General features: G+C 37.2%; 1 pseudogene; it reads left to right on the top strand.

Annotated features, from left to right (window-relative positions):
* The first annotated feature begins 4,499 nt into the window (after positions 1–4,499).
* Positions 4,500–5,382, top strand: LOC133255432 (gem-associated protein 2-like; annotated as a pseudogene).
* The last annotated feature ends 244 nt before the right edge of the window (positions 5,383–5,626 follow it).

Here is a 5,626-nt window from a genome sequence, read left to right as displayed (position 1 = left end):
GGAATCTGTGTCTCTTTTGTCTTCTGTATTGGCAGGCTCGTTCTTTTCCATAGCATCACCTGGAAAGCCCCAGAACTACTGTTTAGTTCATTTCAGTCGCTCAGTTGTGTCCGACTTTGTGACCCCATGAATTGCAGCACACCAGGCCTCCCTGTCCATCACCAACTCCCGGAGTTCACTCAAACTCATGTCCATCGAGTCAGTGATGCCATCCAGCCATCTCATCCTCTGTCGTCCCCTTCTCCTCCTGCCCCCTATCCCTCCCAGCATCAGAGTCTTTTCCAATGAGTCAACTCTTTGCATGAGGTGGCCAAAGTACTGGAGTTTCAGCTTTTAGCATCATTCCTTCCAAAGAAATCCCAGGGCTCATCTCCTTTATGACTGGTTGGATCTCCTTGCAGTCCAAGGGACTCTCAAGAGTCTTCTCCAACACCACAGTTCAAAAGCATCAATTCTTCGGCACTCAGCTTTCTTCACAGTCCAACTCTCACATCCACACATGACCACTGGAAAAACCATAACTTTGACTAGATGGACCTTTGTTGGCAAAGTAATGTCTCTGCTTTTGCATATGCTATCTAGGTTGGTCATAACTTTCCTTCCAAGGAGTAAGTGTCTTTTAATTTCATGGCTGCCATCACCATCTGCAGTGACTTTGGAGCCCAACAAAATAAAGTCTGACACTGTTTCCACTGTTTCCCCATCTATTTCCCATGAAGTGATGGGACCCCTTCAATTCCACTGCTGGGTATACATCAAACAAACAAACAAACAAACACTAATTTGAAAGGTACATTCACCTTAATGTTTAAAGCAGCATTGTTTATAATTGCCAAGATATGAAAGCAATCTAAGTGTCCATTCACAGATAAGCAGATAATGAAGAGATGGTGTGTATATAATGTATATAGTGAAATACTAGACAGCCATAAAAATGGGTTTTTCCCATTTGTAGCAATGTGTGTGAATTTGGAGGGCGTTATGCTGGATGAAATCAGTCTGATAGAGAAAGACAAGTACTATATGATATCATTTACATGTGGAAACTAAAAAAAAAAAAAAGAAATTAGTGAATACAACAAAAAGAAACAAACTTACAGATATAGAGAATAGGCTAATGATTACCAGTAGGGAGGTGGGGAGTGGTGATATAAGTGTGAGGAAATGAGATGTACAAACTGTCTGGTATAAGATAGGTTGCAAGGACATACTGTACAACATGAGGAATATAACTAATATTTTGTAATAATTGTAAATGGAGTGTAACCTTTAAAATTGCACAATATTTTTTTAAAAAATATAAAATATCAATTCAAGTTTCTTTGCCTCCAGGCTAATATAAGACTTCCAAACTAATCTAAGCCTCTTATCTTCAGAACACCTGCAATATTGCCATCTACATCATACAACCACTACAGAATATAATCGTGAATAGCATTATATTTTCTACTGCTTCATCTACTTACGTTGTCTCCCAACAGACTATAAACTCCTTCAGTGCAAGGATTACAATTTAGACTTTTTGTAATCCTTCAAATACTTGGCCTGATAATATATTATTTACACAATGAATACTTGTTGACTGAGGAAAATAGATTTGTAGGTAACTTTTAAAAATATATGTTTACAAAGTAACATGATTCTGAAACTTTCTGGTTGTCCTCCCCCAATTTTTTTCTTTGATATAAAATTTGGGCTATCCTGGTTCTATAGTTCTTTAGGTATATAGGTATATGTGTATAAATGTAATTAATGATAAGTAGAAATAACTATCTCACTGTAAGCTTCATATTGAAGAAGTTTGTATACTTGCAAGCTTTTCTCTTATTCATTCCTAAGAGGGTATGATAAAGTGTTGTTTACTGCCCTTTAAATAATAGACTGTCACAAATGTGACTTCTGGTTTTCTCCTTTCTCAGCTTAATAACCTTAGCCCCTTTAGACATTTAAATGCCATGAGCAGATGCTCAATAATATTACTTGGTGGCTGGGCATAATTTATAGTGCTTATTTCTGGAAGTAGATGAAAATAGAAGCATTATGTATTTTTAAAGCTTTTCTTTCACATATGGTGTGCTTTACAGGGAGTGAGGATTTGGATGAATGGAGAGATGAATGCAGCTAATATTCTCATTTCAGACTCATCTAAAAAGGGGGGGAACACAGGAAACATCAGAATAGAAGCTATAATGCACAAGATGCTATTTTACTATTAACTCAGACCTTTCTTTTGCCAGATGGTGTTGGAAGAAAGATTTGTTTTCTTGTTGATGGGCATCTCCTTTAAATTTTGCTAGCCAGATATGTTTCCTCTCTTCTCAGCATTCACAGACACTGTAGCTTTCTTTTAAGTACCTCTTACATGCAGTAACCGGTTTGCATTTCCAGGCATTGTATACCCTTCCGATTGGTTTCTGGGAGAGGAATTTATGCTTCTTGATGTATTGATTTTAATCTTCAAAAATTTGGATAACCATGCATCCTACCAGCATACCCTGTTATAGCACTCGCCACATTAAAATGTCATTTGCCTAATTTCCTGTCTCTCTGAAATCCATACTATGCACTTTCAGTTATCAAGAACTCTTTCTGATTTATCTTTCTATTCTAGTCTGGCATATGGTAGATTCTCACTAAACATTTCTTGAGTACATGAACAAATGAAGACCAGAAATTCAAATCTACTTTGATATTTAAAGGAAGTCTTTATACTTCCTGGAATCACATGGGACAGAAGGAACATTTACTATAAATAGATGCCTATGCTGTGTCTGGAGCATAGCACATGTTACCTCATTTAATCTGTTCAAGCAATTCATGAGATATTCCCTTATTTGCTGCCATTTGTTGGATATTTGTCTGTTTGATATATATAATGTTCTGTCTTTTAAAACACTTTATTATTTAATATTTTTAATGATATTTTGAAGAAGTTATTACTATTCCCATTTTTAAAAGAAGGAAGTTGAGACTCAAAGAGAATATGAAATATTTGAATCCAAATCTACCTAACTCTAAAACCTAAATATTTCCTACTTGACCATCATGACTTGGAAGACAAAATGTTTGGGACAAATAGGTTATTTATTTTATTTTTCCACTTTATTTTCTCTCTAATATTGGTATATACCACCCCTAATGGTATATCTTATGTTAACTCCCTTCTAGACAAAAGATCTTACTATTAACTAAAAAATATAGAGAAACCTCACTGGCCATCTTATAGGTTGCTAGGCCAATGTTAAGTCAATAAATATATTCCTTTGACTAACAATCCTTGGTTAGATCAGTTGTAACCAGATTCTTAAAGTCACATTCCAAAAAACTTGGCTACTTTTGCATAGCAATCTGCCTTGGCAGCTTTTCCCAGAAGGGACCTGTAGGTCTGGCAATTGCTCAGGATTTCATGAGTAGTCCAGTCACAAATAGAAGATGCTCCCAAAGGTAATTATGAGACTTTCATCAGTACAGTAATTTTAAGCACGGCTTTACTAAAGTAGCATCAAATTCTAATTGGATCCACTAGGCTTAATTTAAGGAGCCATAGAGGACTAATTCTAATGTACTGTTACATCCAGTATATCAGCACAATATTATATGTAAACAAGCATGTGTGTATAATATATAAAGTCAGGGGAGGGATGGGGATGTGGGAGTAGGGCACTGGACTGAAAACCATAAAAGACAAGTCTTTATATTGCCCCTTAAGAAAGATGTAAGAATAGAGAAAGAAAGGGTAACTAAATAAGCAAAAGAGAGAGAGGTTGCCATGCTAGTAAAACTAGATCCTAAGATAAAATAAAACTTAGAGGTCTGCAAATACAAGTCCTTAATCAAGAGGAATGTCATTTCCACCGACATTCATGAGTGTCAAATATCCTCAAAAGCTACAGAAAGGGCATAAGTTAAAACTATTAATGTGGGAAGGATATGGGTAGGATATATCAGATGCAGAATATCAGACTTAAAATTACCTCCTGAATGAGGATGATCGGTGTGTGTTTGTGGCATGTAGCGTGGCATAGATAGAATGTGAATCAGACTTCTTATCCTGAGACCTAGATTCTAGGCCAGTCTATAATTATTATGCATCACTGAGCTGTACACATGATTTCTCATCTGTGAAATGGAGTAGAATTAAAAGATTCCTACATTATTTTCCAGCAATAAATCACATGATCTGGAAGAAAATATTTACTTCTGACAATGAATGAACTGTAGAAAAAATTGATTAGGCTTGTACTGATTAAAGATGTAAATAGTTTTGGGGGATGTTGATCACCACCTCCTCAAGGAACAGAACTGATCGTTTTCATTACACCACTGGAGCTTTAACTTTGATACAATCAACAGGTTTACTCATACATAAGTTAGCCACTAGGGCCTTCTTCTTGCTCAGGTCTTGGCCAAAAGTATCTATCTGTGTGCCTGTGCAGTGACCAACCTAGACTTGGCACATGTGCTGAGCAGGATTGGCCAAGTTGGCCAAGCTGAAAACCATGGCATAGGTACCAGTCGAGTCCACAGTGGAAGAGCTGAGGTCCAGGCCGTTGTCAGTGGAGCCCTGCAATTTGACAGAAAATTTAGGTCCCTCTGCACCCCCAAGGATACCTCAAGAATCCCTGAGGCCAGTCTAGATTGAAGCAGCTCTATATCGAGATGTGGTAACTCACAATGACCCAAAGAATTTGAAAAGGAAGCAAAGTGTGGCAGTTTCCCTTTCAGAATAACAACCTGCTCCTGAAGGATCATTCCCTAAACTTCAGAGGCAACAGCAACAAGTGGCACAGTTTTCAATTGTTCAAGAGTGTATGGACAGACAGTCACTGGAAATCTCAGCAGCTGAGTAGTAACAGAATCAAGCCTTTATAATATGTAAAATAAGTATTCATTTCCTGTTTCCTGGGATAAATATCCACTCTTCCAAAATCTGAAGATGAAGAGAGTTGTAAAAAATTTTGTCTGGGTAAAATGTTAGGTGCAGAAGGGGCTGTTGGATCAGCTACAAATGAAAGTCCTAGGATACATTATACCCAGATTGGTTTTCTTCCATTGCTTCATACTGTTAGAAGAATGAAGAAGTAGCAGTAACTAGTTACTTGTTAACTAATAACTAGTGCATAACTGGTTTGGAGAAACAGACTTTTTTTTTTTTTTTTTTACAGAATTGGGATGATGGCTTTATTTATTCTTTATTGGCTTGTCTTAAAGAACCTTACTTACCTGAGAGTCATTCACTGACTTGGCAGCTTGCAAGAAGGTGCTATGAACTTAGGCTCTTAGTGGACAACAAGGATGATGAGAGTTCCTGCTTTGAATGTATTAATCTGCTTGGTTAGCAGGTGTTTTCATCAACGTGGTATGGATGGTAAACCATCTTGATGCAGCTAATCTTGGAGATAGAAGATACTTGTGATGATGGCAGGCTGAGTCTGAGGAAGTTTGGGTTGGCCAAAAAGTTCATTTGGATTTTCCTGTACCATCTTAGAGACAAACCAAAAGGAACATTTTGGCCAACCCAGTACAATGGATAAGGTCAGCTTTCATTCCAATCCCAAAGAAAGGCAATGCCAAAGAATGTTCAAAGCACCGCACAATTGCACTCATCTCATATACTAGCAAAGTA

Source organism: Bos javanicus, chromosome 10 (genome assembly GCF_032452875.1).
Source record: "Bos javanicus breed banteng chromosome 10, ARS-OSU_banteng_1.0, whole genome shotgun sequence".
In the NCBI taxonomy this organism is placed as follows: domain Eukaryota; kingdom Metazoa; phylum Chordata; class Mammalia; order Artiodactyla; family Bovidae; genus Bos; species Bos javanicus.
The sequence above is the reverse complement of the archived record's forward strand: the minus strand, read 5'-3'. Positions and strand labels throughout refer to the sequence as shown.